The sequence below is a fragment of the Harpia harpyja genome, chromosome 1, assembly GCF_026419915.1.
Source record: "Harpia harpyja isolate bHarHar1 chromosome 1, bHarHar1 primary haplotype, whole genome shotgun sequence".
Classification (NCBI taxonomy): Eukaryota; Metazoa; Chordata; class Aves; order Accipitriformes; family Accipitridae; genus Harpia; species Harpia harpyja.
Genome location: NC_068940.1, coordinates 42,549,136 through 42,566,559, shown reverse-complemented (window position 1 = coordinate 42,566,559; position 17,424 = coordinate 42,549,136).

Below are 17,424 nucleotides of genomic sequence, written 5' to 3'. Positions count from 1 at the left end.
CCGAAACCCCCTCCTGTCTGATATGGGCATCCCAGTGCCATCTATTTATTTCCTTACTGGTGGCATCTCTGGCAAAGAGCTTGGAAAAGTCTGCTCCAAAGCTTTGAAACGGCACCAGTCAGACCGCCAAAGCTGTCCCCCCCAGGGCTTGGGCTGGGGACTTGTCTAACTGCTCCAGATCATGTGCCAGCGAAGCAGGGATGGGAGATATACTGAGAGGATGGGATTTTCAAATGATAAAGTGAGGAGTAATGGAGTGATCCAGGCAGAAATCAGACAAAAATGGAACAGGCACCCACCTCTGCTCACAACAGCCACATTTTTGCCCCGTGCTGCTTTGTACAATAACCATGGAATAGTGGCTGCAGTTTTCCCTGAACGACTGGCTCTCAGCTGCCCATGACAGGCAGGAGGGGACTGGGACGGCCAAGGATGCCCCAGTCCCTGAGCTGAGCACGCAGCCCATGTGCAGCACATTGCTTTACCCTCTCCCCCACCCCAGGAAGGGGTTTGCTTATCAGCAAGAGCTCCCACACCTCCGCTACGAGCGTGTGATCAGAGCTGTGTCCAAGCAGACACGTGGGAGAGAGTTGCCTTTACAGCTTGCCCACGTTTCGCAGCCTGCCATCACCGTGTCTTGCCCTGGGTGACATCACCCACCCCGGCACCACTCCAAGGGGCTCGCGAGAGCCGAGCGAGGAAACGGGCGGAGGGGGCAGTGGAGCAGAGATGGGGAGCATATGCTAAACATAAAAAACATGATAGCAGTTTAGCCTTCACCAATTTTTTTTAACAGTCTATTTTCTGCTTGAGGAAGCAGGCACATTTCCCATCCTTGCAGCATCAACAGCCGACAGGCTGTCGGAGGTGTGATGGCTCCAGGACAGTTACACTGCCTCAGATTTCACATTCCTGACACATCCGATAATTATGCCAAATGAGCTCACCTCATCTTCAGCCTTCTGAGCTGTACATATTAAATTAAGTGAAAGCTGTTAGCGTTGCAGTTGAGAAAGGCAGGAGGGGAGAGGCACCTACCCACCGTGCAGTGGGGATGGGACGGGTTTCAACAGGGTCCCCACCACCACTGCCTTGGCAGATGATCCACCTAAAAGAGTGAGGACCAACCATCTCCTTCCCCCAGCTCAAACCACCACCTAATATCTACCAACACTGCCCATGGGAGAGACGGTGCAAGCTGCAAGAAGCATCGCACTGCTGCCCTCCCCTTCCCCAGGCGCCAGGCAGCGGCTTCTCCCCACCTCCCCACCTCTCTTTTCAATTAACCCTTTTTCTCAAATCCTGCACTTAATAACCCACCCCATCCGGGGGATTGTGCACATACATATTTTTGGTTCTCCATCTTACATTTTTAGCATTAAAAACCCCTACCATTTATTCCAGTGATATGAATGAACTCCAGTAGGCAAAATGAAGCTCTAACTCCCTCAAGCTAAACTCCAAATTCATTTCATAATCCTTAGATAAAAGCTTAGAAGCCAGAATATTCATTACCAACCCCAGCTCCACGAGCAGCCGAGGTAGTAATGGAATGGAGCAGATTTGACACAGGGGATGTTGCTACAGAAATTAGCCTGTCATAAGATTACAGGGACTAAGTGTTATTGGGTGATAAGGTGTGATGTGTTAATATTAAATTATCTTGCCGGTTTAAAAAAAAAAAAAAAATGAAAAAAGGCACTGATGAAACTCACATTTATTAAAAGCCCTGAATATGATATTAAAAGATCTCAGATAAGCCAGTTTATTTCTGTGCTGGAGACCAAATTGAAAGAATTCTCCAGGAGGGATTCCTTTGAATGAAGCGTTACAACAATAAAACAAAAAAAGAGCCTTTAATAAATGTTACAGGACTAAAGAAGCCTTAAAAATTCCAGACTAATCTCTCCGGGGAGGGTTCATTAACCCTTCATTCCCTTTCTTGTTGCATCAAAACAGGGATTAACTAGAGAGTGTTTCCATATGAAATAATGCTTTGTACATCCCAAATTCTTTCTCTATAGCGAGAGGAGATTAACCCAATGCTCCATATGACATAAGGCTGGGATAGGATGGTAACAAAGGTTTCTGGCAGAAAAAAAGAAATAAACCACAAGCACAAAGCTTAAGTGATATGTCCAAGTCACCAGGACCAGTGAGATAACAATAGGGCCATATAGTATCCAGAGTTTGCTTAAAAATTTGATTTGTTGCTGTCAGACAGCAGCAAATAACGCTGACACCCAATGCATATTTGTTCTGAAGCCGCACAGTTACATCCATCACACACCATCCTTACTTGTGCACTCGCCGGTTTAAGCCAACACCATGAAGCCCGGAGTGAAAGGATACGAGCTAAAGCACGGCAGAATTAATGGGGGCATTAGGAGCAGGAGGGATTTACGAGGCAGCCACAGAGCAGACAGGCTGCTGCGCAGGGACAGCAGCAGCGAGCCTGGACGGTGCTCCGGGGAGCACAGCCTCGGCAGCAGGTTTTAACCCGGATAACCCGTATATATAGACTGCAGTGAACGCTGACAGGCTCTGCGGGGGGACCCCCTGCCCTGCAGATCGCACAGGGAGCTCCCGGAGGTGTCACGGAGCACCAGCCTTGGCTTGCCAGGCGGATTCAGCTGGAGTTACATCTAGGTGGGAAATGAGAAGAGGTTCTCTAATCTCTTGGAGCAATAGAGCGAGAAATATAATTAGCTTTAAAAGGCTGCTAAGTTCATTAAAATAAAACACAAGCCAGTACATTCAAATAGGAGAGATGGAAGCTCCACTGGCGAGGTCCCCTCACCCCAGGTCCCCAGTCCCCAGGGGCACTTCCCTGTCTCTCCTGATAACAGCGACTTGTCGTCCTCCAGGGCAGCCGAGGGATCTCTGGGAAGGGGTCTATAAAGGGGGTCTATAGTCCTAGAACCCCTAGAACCCTAAAGGGACCTCTAGGAAGGGGTCTGTAAAGTCTATAAAGTCCTAAATAACCACTTGTGGTGTTTTCTCAAATCCCAGCTACTTTTCTTTTTCCCCTTAAAAAAAAAACCAGCATTGTTTTCACCCAAAGCTTGAGGAGGGAGATGATGGTGCTCAGCACAGCAGAGGCCGTTCCCATGAGGGGCACAGGGAGCAGCACTTTGCTTAGCAAGGGCAGAGGTGGGCAGACAGACCACAGGTCCCTCCCTGCCCACCAGTGCAGGGTGCCCAGGTGAAGCTGGTTTTCAGTTGGGGGTCCACATTATTGTATCCCCTTCAATTCCTGAACCTTTAAGTATTTTGTCCTGCTGTCACCACCACCTGGTCTCTCCATCTCATCATGTTGCCCTCACGTCTTGTTTAAGCCCTTGCCATTGTACAGAGTTGAACTCAAGGCACAAACCCCTCTCTCCCGAGAGCTAAAACCACCTTGGTGACACCTCTGCCCCTGCCCACACCCACTGCAAGCTGGCAATAGGGACCACGTGTCCCAGCATCCCTCTACGCAGCTAAAGGAAAGCCAAGGACTTCCCCCACCTTCTGCCCTGGGATGAATCACAGCCCTCGGGCATTAACACAACTTCAGAGGTACCACAAGTGGCACGTTCTGCCCATGACCCAGCCAACTAAATTATTCAAATCTTTTAAAATCTGGCTGCATTACATCTCAGTTCTCTTTGCTCTGATGCACTCAGCGCAGCTCTGGCTTCACATGAAGCAGAGGAGCTGCAGAAATGAACTCACACTACCCTGTACCAATTTCTGACCTGCATATTATGCCATCCTGAGCTGGCTGAGAGCTGTCCTGAAATCAAACCACTATGAAAAAGAAGAGAATTTTTCTCCCCAGTTACAGCAGATTTTACAGCAGTGGGATGTTTCTGTTCTCTCTGTACAAAGAATTACACCTTTTTAAAATATTCTTTCTGTGAAATCTTTTGTGACCTATGAGCAGTATAAAAATGCAACTCAGGGACACCGAACTAAGCTATATATCCATTGGGGGATTTGGAAGCGAACACAGTGTCGGCACTTAACAAATAATAAATAACCATCATTAATTATTGATCACAACCCCAGCTAATCAAGTTTCACCCCTGTGGTTACCATGATATCAACAGACCCCTTTGATACAGCCTGCGAATGGCCTTGCAGCCCGCGCTCGCCCGGCATGCAGCTCTCCTCCCCCTCGCCCCAGGAGCCCACCGGCTGCTGAGCAGGGGGGATTCGGGGAGGGGATGAGAGCTGATGCCCCCACACACACAGCTTGTCCGCCGCCGGGCTCCCAGAGGATGTCTGCACATCCAGAGCATGCAGAGTTTCCAGGGAAGCGGAGCTGCCTGCGATAGCATCCCGGGGAGCAGCAGGGCTGTAATGGGGTGGGAAAGTCTGGAATTACAGACTTCGGCTGTGCTGGGGGTATTTGGTTGTGCAGCCTGGGAATGGGTCCATGGGCATCCTCACGAGAGCATCCCCGTGACCTCGAGGATGCACAGCCCAGCCTTGGCAAGCCTCTACTTCAAAGCCGGACCCCACCACGGAGCCACAGTCCCAGCCACACCAGCCACCACGCTGCTTTTGGGTCAGGGCAACTCTCCACAATGGGGCCAGACAGGGACTTGGCCTCCCCGCTGCCCACCGGGTAAGCTGCTGCTTGCTCTCCGCACATCCCGGGTCCTGCTCCAGCTAGGAAGTGGGAAGGGACGGCATCTCGCTCCGCTGCCGCCTGACCTTATTTCATAAGCAATTTGTGAAAGTGTAATACAAGAAAACTCTATCTTGTGGTTCTGACAACAGATAACTGCCTGTTCCCTTTACAGGGACGTTAAATCCTGTTATTAAATGCAAGCCATTATCAGGATGTCACCGGCGTCTCTTGATGAAGCTATATACCTGTGTAGACAGCTAGCCCATGTTAGCCTATTTACTATTCATTATAAATGCTCTCGATTGATTTTCCTCATCTTTATCTCTCTGTGGCTGGAGCATTTGTTTTCTCTGTGTGAGTTCAGGGCACTAGACCTTGCTCCCTCCTCCCCAGCGGACGTGTAGGAAAGCAAAGCTCTGCCATGGCTGTCCTGCACAAAAAACTGCCTGATATTTGGGCAGGTTGGCGAACCAACTGCTGATCAGTGTTTTACTATCCCTTGGCTGTGCAGAATTATGAGCAAACCATAGATCACCGTTTCTTCTGACCAATATTTAAGGGCACTTCTCACACCTTGCTCTGCAAGTAACTAAGCAGCTGCCACCTTGTCAGGGGAGTGGTGGGACCACACAGAGGACACTCACCATTTGGGATGACAACAAAAAAAACCAACTCTTTTTTTGCTCCCAGAACCTCATGTCCACGTGTTTTTCTCCAAGGATGGGAAAAGCCTTGCAAAAAAGTTCAGAGCTGGAAGTCAGGAGAGCAAACAGGGTCCTACCAGCACCAGAACATGGACCTGAGCTCCATACTCCTGCAACAAGCCATGCAGCAAGCCCACCACCTATTTAGCAAATAAGAATAAAAGCCAGAAACATTTGTTGAAGGAAGAGTTAAATACATACTGCAAGACCTAAAAGCAACATTTCTGGAAGCTTTGATAACTCTGCAAATAGAAGATAGTGCAAATGTTTTACCCACATTCATATTTCCCAGTAGATGCACCCATCCCCCAGACAATTTATGATCCCTCATCCAAACCAAACATCCATCTTTCTTTCAATGACGTCATGACCCTTCCCAAAATCTCCTTGAAAATGTGCATTTCAGTGATTCTTTCTTGCTGGAAGCAATAATGCCAATTCCAGGAGCTAAGAACCTATCAGTCAGACCTTCCCAAAGTGCATGGGATGGGGTTCAAAACCAGGAGGCTCTCACATAATTTTCACAAGGCTTCCTCTTCGGGACTCCATGGGTTTTGGTAGTAACCCATTCCCAAGTGAGGATTTAACTTAAATAAATGCTCTCTCCTTGCTACCCCAAGCCCTGGCTCCTCTCCCATGGGAGCAGCCGGGGTGCCTCTCGCCCCCAGCCCTTCCCCATCCTTTCTGCAGTGCTGGCAGGAGTCAGCGGGGCCAGTGCAAGGGCAGTGCCTGCTGCGGGTACCCGCTGGGGAGATGGGAACGTGCCAGTCCTCATCCTTCCCTCTTACAGGAAAGGGCAAAGGCATCTTGCATGCTACATGTAGTTTTTTTAACCCTCCTCTATTGATTTTTAAGCATCCACCACTGCTTCTCACGCTGGGGAGTTCTCCCAACACAATACCGACCATGAGCATGGCCACAGATTTAGATTTGCTTTTTCCTGGGCATGTTGGGGGAAGCTGCTTCAGGGGCACATCCCAGCAAGGGACCCAGACACAGTGATACATCCGTCTCCAGGAAATCAGGACAGCGAGGACTGCAGTCCCTGGGAGAAGTGCTGCCTCCTGTATTATACAAGTTTCCCAACCAAATTGTATTCTCTCCTGCACAGGCAACATTCATTTGCTAATCTGTGCTGGAAAGGAGGATATTAAGTATTCCCCCCCTTCCTATTGGGAATAGCCCCAATTTCCCAGAAATCTCCCCTGACTTGTCCTTTAAATAAAGCTTAAATAATGCCACACTGTCCTTTAGGCAGCTTATGGCAGAATATTAAGAAATAAGAACAAATACATACTCATATACAGACAAATATATATACAATACCATCCTTCAAGCTGCCCAGCAGGTATAGTAGGCAATCACGCCAGTCTTCAAATACCTACAAATGAATATTGTGGGACAGGCCATTAACCCTTCTTTACCCCTGCAGGATCCCAGACAGACACTTTGGAGAGATGCTCCATTGCAACGCCCTGGCCCTGAGCAGCCCCATCCCCGCTTTCCCTCTCTGCATATTATTATCTACAAGGTCAGGCAAAACACTATAAAAAATGTTCTGATTACTTCCTAGGAGGGAGCATAAGCAGCCTTTCAGCCTGGGTGACCTTAGGGGCTTTATCTTCCATCAGATAAGTAATCCCCCCTGGCTGGAGCCGTAGTTCAGCCCCACAGGGGAGGGAGGCAGCAAGGGGCCAAGAGCTTCCTGCTCCGTGGAGAGGTCCCAGACAACCCCACCGGGCTCCAGTCTTTGCAGCTGTGACCCTCCTTTCTGATAGCCATTAGCTGTTGTAGTCCCTCCGGCACCCCATATGTCTGGGTCTCTTTATAAAGTCTTCCCCAGTGTTTATACCTGTGGTGGGAAAAGAACATCTCCATCCCTGCAGGGGAGGAGGAGGGTGCTGGGGGCATAGACGATAGGGACCAGGCACCATTTGCACCACAACCCCACCCAAGCCGGAGCATTTTATCCTCCACAACAGGCCAAGCAGGATCGGGAATTTTCCCTCTCCTCTCCTCATGCCTTCCGTCCATGGTGCATTCCCAAACTCTACAGATGTCACGTTGCTCCAGGGTTTAAGGCAGATTCTTGCTGCCTGACTCAAGGGATGTGGAAATAAGCATAAAATGGGATTTAGAGAGCAAAGCTGTTACTAGGGATAACTGAGAGCAGAACGGGGGATGTGTCTTGAAGCCGAGGACCCTCCCCGAGTGCATACTGCACTGCCACCTTCCCATACAGGGTGTACAGGGCATTCCACACCGGTGTGACAAAGATGCAGGGAAGGAAGAGGGCATCCAGGAGAGCGTTACCCCCAGCCCATGGGGCTGAGCATCCCTTCTGCCCGGGTGTCCCTGCTCAGCTCATTCCTGGGGGACAGGGACCCAAGCCCCAGCTCCGGCAGGAGAAGAGCAGGGAAGAACCTGGCGGGAACAGGCTCTTTTCTCTCAATGGCATCGATTATTTCTGTAATCAGCACCTCGTTGCCGAAACTGAACATCCATTATTACAGGATTCTAAAACAAAAATAACCCAAGGGAGAGAAAAAGATATAATTCAGAAGCTGTCCTGCTCCTAAACCGTGTGCGTTGGGTCAGTGCCATCTAGAGGCAGCAAACCAACCAAAAGCACCCAAAAGCACCCACAGCCCGGGATTCACCCAGTGCCCGAAGGCCGCGTGGCCCCAGCGTGTCAGGGAGGGAGACCCAAAAGGGGATGCTGCCTCTCGCCCCGGCGATGCAGAGCCACCGGCCCCGCTGGCCGCTGCCCCATGGGACACGCAAGTGGGGAGCCACGCCGCAGCCTGGCAGCCCTGGGGAGCAGGCAGCACCGCATCCCGCATCCCTGCCCGGCACGGCGTGGCAGCGAGGGCAGCCACAGCCCCACACCACCAAGAGCAGGATCAAGGCGTAGCTGAACGTGCTCCCCACTCGCAGGCAGCCTGGCTATTAATATGCATGCAGCTGTATTAATAGAGCTGGCTAAACACCGCCTCAGGCCAGAGGAATATTTCAGCATTTCGTTTTCATCCCAAATTAGACTGAAACAGCTAAACAGCAATTTTTTTTTTTTTCCACTGATGGAAAGTTCAGGAAAAATATCAAATGAGAAAATGAGAGATGAGCAAATATGACATCTTTCCTGTCGGTGGGGTCCAGGCTGGGGGTGTATCTGCCTGTGCCGCCCTGCCCCATGGGCACTCTTGGTTCCTGCCTCGTGCACACACACCTTTCATGGCTGGTGCCCTTATTTCAGTGTGACAAATCTGCCCACAGGACAAAACTGGATCCCCCAGCCTGGCAATCCCCCCGAGATGGCTGCAGCCATCCCCAGGGTTTATAGCCAGTCTGTAGATAAGGCCGGGGCAAAGCTCACACCAAACCCAGCCACAGCCAGGGAGGGTTACACCAGCTCCAAAACTGGGACCAAACCCTGTGCTGTCACCAAGCCAGAAGGAGCCTCCGGCACGGCCCCACAGTCCCTGCCTCCATCCCCCCAGGAGCAGCGAGGGTCTCCAAAAGCATCTCTGCAGTACAAACATTCCATTCACTTTTGTTTGCTTCTTTTTTCAAAAAATACGAGTGTGTCTTCAACACATTTAAGAGCGAGGAGCCTGCATAATGAAAGAATAAAATTGCCTTCTATCCCTGGAAACCCTGTCCTATTTTGCAATGATTAACTACCTGTATTTGCATACTGTCCATTCCTGGTTAAAGACTCAAGGGGACTATTTCCAAACACTTTCTAATCTTGCACAGAGCCTGCACGCAGTGTTGTCATTACCTGACAACCCCCAGCGTGGCTGCATCTGGCAAGCTCCACTTTTGCTTCCTTTTATTAATATTATTTCATATTTCCATTGCCGGCTTGCCCACAGCCAGGGCCCTGCTGTGCTGGGTGCTGCACTAATGAGAAGGATGGTGCCTTCCTCACTGTGGAATGTTGCTGCATAAATCAAGTGGTGTTTGCACAAGCAGCGGGCTGTTAAGACCTATGCCCACACAGGCACATAAGGGCATCACGTTTTTTGCTGGGTTTTTATGCCCATGATCTCAGTTGGGGGTATTAGGGTCACTGGGAATTGCTGCTGCTTTTCTCCCCCTGGGGTTTGCATGTGAAGGTTCCTCAGGACAGGGTTTATCCACAGGCACCAATGCCAATGGGCTCTTCAGACCACCCAAACATCCCAGGGTGGTACCTATCGATGAAGCAGCAATGGGTCAGCTGATACAACCCCAAATTATGGGATATAAATGCTAGACTGTCCCCCAAGGGAAATGCAGAATCTCTGGTGTCTTTGGGGCTGGGAATGCAATCAGAAATCAAAAGGTTTGGGGACTCAGTAATCATCATAGCAGGGTTTTATTAAGCAAATTATTACTGAGCAAGTAAATAAAGCAGTGGGAATCAAAGTGGCAATCGATAACACAGTTCGATCTGGGGCAACCTGAGCATGGCCTCACGCATGATCCCACAGCACTGCCAAAGCCAGGTGCCACAGCCAGCGCCGAGCTGGGGGGGACATCCTATCACACAGGTGCTTGAGTGGCAGCCAAGTGGAGAATAAAAAAATAAACACCTCAAAAACCAGCTAGATGGGCGCAGGCTGGGATAGGAGTGTCTCAGGGGTCTTTGCTGTCTTTTACATCCCACTTATACGCTGGCCCCATCGCCGCCTTTCCCAACATACAGCTCCCGCATCAAGGCAGCACATGTACACGGCAAACCCTTTTTCTGCTCACAAAAGCACCAGCAGCACCGATTGCCGGTCCTCTGCTGCAGCCCCCCTTGGCACAGGGCTGTTCCCTCCCAGCATAAAGGGAAGGAGCCACACTGCAATTTGCAGAGCTTGTAATCTCCTGCAAAGGCTCACGTGTTGCGCTTTCTCTCCCGTGCAGACGTAGCAGCCACCACAGAGCACCTAGAAAGCCTTCCACCATGGAGGAAAGCACCCCGTGGGCACCCGAGGGAAAGTTTCCCACCTTCACACTGAGCTCATCCTGTTTGCAATGGTCAAACTGGACCGCAGCATCCTCCCATGGCCGGACCGCGATATGGGATCAGGCACAGGGCTTTGCTTCCCTGTGCGAATGGCTGCCCCATGAGCAAAAAGCATCCCACAGTCACAGCCCACTCCTGCCCAGTGGCCTCAGGGCTGATCCAAAACCCTCTGCTGAGGACAGCACCAGTGCAACTCCCCTTGGCATTTATTTATGGGACTGAAGGTGATCAAATCCCTGATATTTGTTAATAAAGCACAACAGAAGTGAGACGCCTCTCTGCCCCGGCGTGGATACATCATCACTCCCTCTGACACCTGGAATTTATGTGCTTGATTTGCACAGGCTGTATTACTCAGCGGGGGCAACAGAAAAGTGTGGCCAAGCCCAAGGACATAAATCTGCGCGCTCAGGAAGGCTGTGTGGGACTGACCTGCACCCGCAGGGAGCAGCCCTGGATGGGGACCTTACAGCCACATACCCACCACCAGCCCAGCGAGCAGGTGCAGTGTTTTCCACCTCCTTTTTTTTTTTCCTATCTCCTTCCCGTCCCCGTCCCCCCCCCCCCCCTCCTTTGGCAAAGGAGACCAGCAGCCATGATCTCAAAGGAAAAGGGTCACTATTTGTCCCAGAACCATGCAAACACAGAGGAGAGCCCCCCCGGCCCTCAACACGCACAGACGGCCCCATGCTGCTTGATGGTGCTGAAAGGTGTCAGTGTCCAATATGTCCCGAATTTCCCACTGCACCAGCCCAGCTGTAATCAGCTTTGGATTACCATAGTCTTCTAAAGTACCAGACTCTGATAACATCCCTTCTGTTACCGACTCTAAATCTCCCCAGTCACGCAGATGGTTTCCGCCCAGCAACCCAGCACCAATTACCAGGAAGTGAAAAGAACCCCCCCCCCCAAAAAAATAAAAAATAAATAAATTAATAGTCAGGTGAAAGCCAGACACTGTTGCAATGAGCAGCTGGTGGCTGTTTTTTTGCAGCAGCACAACTACAAGAGGATATAAAGTGAAATCAGACAGCGGTGAATTTAAAACTGACCACTATCCCATAATGTATCATTAACCTCTGGAAGACACTGCCACAAAGTGTCTCTGAGGCTTCAGTAGTGCAGGACTCGAGCTGATAGGACATTCAGATTGATGGTGAGAAGAGCCACGGCCACCTGAAGCACAAGAGAAAAAATGCCATATGGGTTACAGAGGTTTATCCTTCAGAACGTAGTCCAAGTGTTGTCTGAGCACAGGAAGAATTTCCTTTTTATTGACAGTCACCGTTTTTTCCCATCCTTCCCTTGAAGCTGCTGGCATGTGTGGCAGCAAGAACATCCTCCGTGGCAGCTGGTCCTGCCCCAGTGTTTTGAGCTGCCTGGCGTGTACTTCTCATCTCTGATTTTCCAGCAAGTCCCCAGAAGCTCCTCACCTAAGCTCCTCCTTCTACATTAGGATGCCCTTTTATCTCCAGCTTTCCAGAATGTGTCATTTTCCAAGCAGGGATGCGCTTAAGTGAGGAGCTGCACCTATGCCAGCACAGCCCACACACCTGCAGGGTCACAGCACGCCGAGGCTGGCCCTTCTCCCCATCACATATTGGAAAGTGGAGATCTTGAAAATCTGACATTGCTGCTTTTCAACAGTTCTCCTCATTCCACTTAATTTGGGGTTTAAACAACCTTGCAGAAGGGTTTTCATCAATCCAACTGCCTCAAGTGGTAAAACTCAGGTCATGTGGGAAAGAGATGGGGCCCAAAAATAACTGCAGCAGCCAGAAAACAGAAATAGGTTAATGAATATTCTTTTAAAGTCTCCATCTTCCTGCCAGCGTGGTGCCTGCCGTACATCCCACACAGCAGCCAGGGGCATGGGGCAGCTCTGCGCTGCGGCAGCCTCCAGGGCAGAGAGCCCTGGCACAAAAGTAAAGGCTGACATCTCCCACTAACCCGGGACGAGGGCAGTGACAACTTCATGTTGTTCCCAGTGACCACATTTTGCAGCACTAACTGGTATTTAAAAGCCCCCACATGCCTGAATCCCATTGCAATGTGCTGGAGACCAGATCCTCAAGGTGCCGGTACGGCTTGTTGTCTCCTTAGCAGAATACAGTCACATGGGGACATTTTGGTACCCGGTGCTGTAGAAAAGCTTCACCTCACGGGTCACATCAGTGCCTGTGTGGCTCACAGCAAACACCGCAGCCTTTGGGGAGGGACACGTGGCAGGGCCACCACTAACAAAGCACGGCACGTCCCGGGAAGGCTCCTCCGGTGACCCTGCACTGGCCATTTGACATCCTTGCTGAGCACGGAGGGCAAAGGGCAGCCAGGAACAGAGAGGACTTTACAGCCCAGCCAAGCACAAAGGAAATAAGGGAGAAAAAAAGAGCTGACAGAGCGTGGCGAGAGAAACTTTATAGGTTCTTGCTTTCATCCTTTTCCTCTTGTACAGTGAATGGGAAAGGACAAAGCAAAGCCCGGCGCCTCTGCAGGGACGCTGCGTGCTGGCTCTTGCCGTGACACACAGGCGTCAGCATTGCCGGCGCACAGCATTTTCCTCCGGGTAAGTCAGCCAGTGGTTTTAAACTCTTTAACATTTTCAAAAGACTGATAAGGTAAATCCTCCAGGCCTCAAGTAAGGGTCCCACTGGACCCCACAGGAGCTTTGCCTGAATACTGCAGGATTATTATAACTGAAATGTTTCTGTGGATTCAAACATCAGCCTTTTCATATACAGCCTGTAGCTGCAAGTTTTGTCAGCGAATGGCCCTGATAAAGCCTTCCTGATTTTTACCCCCATTCTAATATAATTGGTATTTCTCTCCCTGTAATCCAGACAACTCCTTTTCTCTGCCATTTCACACCAGCACTGAGGATTTACTTTTTTCCTCACAAAAGGGAAAAATAATTTTCTCCACCCTGTGCCCCAAATGTTCTTTTTCCGCCTGAACAAGCCTTGCTGTTCTTAAGGTGCCAAGATGGACCCAGGAACCCCAAAGCTGAGATGGGAAGAGATCAATGACCCGAGTCCCGCTGCATCGCACTCGCCTGCCCTGCTCCCAACAGGCTGGGAAACACAGCCAGAAAAACAGGAGAGAGTTTTGTATACACCATCCACGTGTTAAATTGCTGCCAGACAGAGTCTGGCCATGTTGATGGAGGCATAGGGGCAGCCCTAGATGGGTTTGTGAGGCTGGGGTGACCCCAGGAGCTGTGGCACTGGATGAAGCACCCCATCCCCTGAGGCTCGGGGCCAGAGTGGTGACAAGCCAGCCCTGCCTGAGAGGACGGCACTGGGGACAGGGGCTCACCGCAGGCGGCGGTCACGCTCTGCCCTGACTGCTGTGGGTTTTCCAGCCAGCAGAATTAAGTCTATCCATTTGACTTAGTGCCCTGAGCAGCTCAGCGGCTTTGCCAGCTCCTTCTGCAGGGCAAGGGGTGAGGACTGGAGGGAGCATCGCCCTGCAAAAGATGCTGAAGCAGTGTCTGGAGGAAGGAACTTCTTGGTGGTGTCTTTTAGGTCATCAGCTTTCTTGACACCTCCTCTTAGTGATGTCCTGAGCGATGCCATCACCCAGCAAAGAGGGGGACTTGGAAGTTTCTTTAAAAAATTGCCATCCCCTTCAAATCCTTGCTTTCTCTGTGTGTGACTTCAGGGGGATACTTTAGAGAGGTTTCAGCAGGTGTACTTTGCCTCCTATGGATCACCACAGCGGAAAATTGAGCCTGAAAGGAAGAAAATAAATTTCTTCGCTGGGACAGTGCTGTGCTGCACCAGGCTCCATGAATGAGCTTCACCCTGAAGGTCTGAGCCCGCCCTGAGGGGATCATGCTGCGGCTGCGCCAGCACTGCCCAGCTCCCCTTCCCGGGGCAATGAGGGAATAGCTCCTGTCAGTATGCGCCAGCAGAGCCCCGAAGCAAATGGAAAGGAATAGGAGTGAGACTGCAAACCCCAGGTAAATGTCTAAATCAATAGCACAGCAGCTCAATAGTGTTTCCATACAAATCCAGCAAGCCACGCTTACAAATGCCTCCAATTTAAAGGCAGATTTCTCATCAGCTCAGTAAACCACCACTCCTCAAAGCACAGGCGTGTACTGAATGGACTGTGCCTGCTTGGCCTGGGAGAGAAATAGCAGCTGAAGATGTGAGATGAAGTCTCAGCGGTCCCCAAAGCTACCCAAGTACAAAGCTGGAGGCAACCCTAACATTCCTGCTGATCTGTATTTTGGTGCCTGGCCCTCCCTTCTGCCCACGTTGCACAGGACCATCTAGACACTACCTACATTAGCTCTAGGGAAGAAGAGAAAGAGCATCCACAGAGGAAATAGCAGTTCTGCTAGCTAGTTGTTTCAGCCAGGCTGCTGCTCAGCAGCGTGTGTTAGCCCAGACCAGTTGGGCTGCACAGCATCCAATCCCCAGGCTTGGTTGGAAGCTGGATAAGGTACTGCCTGGCATCACACCGAGCAGCATAGCACGTCCCAAGGAGGGGGGATCAACTCTGGGTCTGACACACACGCCCCGTGCCTGTGTGGCAAGGGGAGTTGGGGCCAGTCCCTGCTCCTGGAGGCCAGCCTGAAACTGGAGGCTGGTGCTCGCTCCTGGGGCAACCGGCACCCCACCTCTCCCCTCCCGCTAACCGCTCCTCCTTGCCAGCTCTTCCCAGCTTGTTCAAACCAGATTAACCTTCTGGGTTCAATTTAGTTTCAGCCCCTCTGTGGCTAGTGGTAAAAAGTACAATGCTCCCCTTCCACCTGTAAAAATCGAACTCCAGCTATCACTTAGATTTTTATATTCCTCTGCATTTCAGAAACAAAGAAATACAGCCACTGCTTGCTGATCCCCATGGCTGTGGGTGCCACGCTGGCTGCAACGGCATCCTTCTGCCCATGAGGAGCGTTTGCTTCCACTGCACAGGGAGCCACAGCCATGAACAAAATCTCCTCGGACACAGCAATGCATTTCAGCCTTACACTTATTACCACTGTACTTGTACAGCAGAGATGCTACAGAAAGGTGCTCCAGGGCCCTGCCTCTGTGCCCGAGATCCCATCCCGCTGGTCTTTACCCAGGTCCCACAGGACACACCTACAGTCTCCTTTCAACTACCTACATTTGCAGCGGAGTGAAGAGCCCTCAAAAAGACATATGGGATTTGATGTTAAATAGTAGGGAAAAAAACAATTTGGAAAATTGGAAATAACTAACAACAGGTGCTTCAAAGGGCTGCAGACCGTGGTGCACTCCAGAGGCTATGCATGGCCACCAGACTGCAGAGTCCCTCCTTGGTGGACAAGTTTCCACCCTAGAGATGAGCTATGACCACCAAAACAGTTGAGCCCATAACATCTAGAAAGCTTGTTTACTGGATGTAAAATTAGTCCACACTTGTCCGAAGAAGCTATAAACAACTTTGATTTCCCTCAGCAGGATGGGAAGCTGGGGTTAATGACACCCTGCAGCAAAAGCTCTTTCAATTGATTTGTCCTAAAACTGCCCACTTGCTCACTCAGTTGAGGGATTGCACATGTGCCCACTGAAAGGGACCAACAGGAACAACTGGGGAGCTCCACCGAGCACTGGCTGCTTCCTGGCAGGCGGACAGGAGGGGAACAGATGCTGATATTTGCTACATCCATGAACGCACCTCAGGGCCACGAGATCAGGGACCCAATGCACAGAGCCCTGAGCAGCACAGTCCCGCCCCGAGCTGCTCGCTGGCACACCGTCAGTGACCATCTCTGCTTAATGGAATTCATTTTTTATTTGGTTTTATTAACCTTCACATGTCTAGACACAAGGGCTACGATTTATAGCTCACACACAGGAAAATATGAAGTCGCCACATCTCCCTGTTTAAGAGATTTGCAATCATGTGTGATCTGTCCCATTATTAAACGTTGTTCCCAAATCCACTGATACGGGGGAAGCAATCTCCTAGAAGGTGGGGGAGCCCAGCTAACCCTCCACTATTGCATTCAACACACCAACCTGGGCCTGTTTGCAACACCTCTGCACATCACCCTGCTTTGCTATCTCACCAGTTTGGGACATGATCTTATTCCTGATACAGGAAGCCATCGCATCTGATTTATTGTATTCAACAAGGATAAAGAATTTAAAACAGAAGGTCTGTTCAGAGGCAAGTTTTGAAATGTTTCAGTATCTCTACCTTTGCCCCTGCCATCCCAAAAGCCTGTGACTTGTTTTGAGCAGAAGAGGTATTTTGGGGCAGTTTGCAGCTACCCCTGGGGGGCAGCAGAAGCCAAGAAGCTGAGCTAAAGTGCACCTTAACAATGCAGCCTCGTGCATGTTTTTTAAACACCTGCATCTTAATTACTTCAGGGAACAGATTTCTGACACTCAAAATGCAGCTAAACTAGCTGGGGTGTCTTTCGTGCCTTCCTAGCTCATTTTGCCACTGGTTCCTTCAAAGCAAACCATAAAGCCAAATACATTTCCTTTAATGCACTTGATAGGGGTTTGATGTGAGTGGTGGGCTCTTTCATCTGCTTCTTTTTCAAAAAAGGATGTAGATAAAAAGATGAAAGAAAAAGGAAACCTTGTGTACATAAGTTTTGCTCCAAGAGACTTGCTTGCTCTGCACTTGCTCCATCAGCATGGCCCATGTTCTCACACGTCACAGTTCCACCTTGGTGCTCCGGGCAGGGGAAGGCAGCACCCTGCCTGTCCTGGTGGCCTTTGCCCATGGGACAGGGCTCCTCCATCACAGCCACCTGGAACATCAAAAGTACAGCCAGGATGGGGATGAGGCCAGCCAACTTGTCCTGCTAGGACAGGTCCCCAAGCATCTCTCTGCTGCAGCTTGCCCCATTAATACAGCAGAGCTACACGGCAGCTTTTGGGTGCCGTGGACCCACCCTAAGCCAGCTCAGATGTTTCCCCAGCCCTTCAGCATCTCAGCTCACCCAGACTGTGCCAGCATAGCCGCTCCCCAGGCCCTCATCCCCTCGACCTTCCCTCGCAGGCCCTCAGGGGCCCATTTGCAGTTTTTCCCCACTTCTTTCCCCAAAGTCTAAAGGGTCAGCCTTACTGGCAGGAGAGGGGAACTGGGAGTTGGAAGGAGGCTCT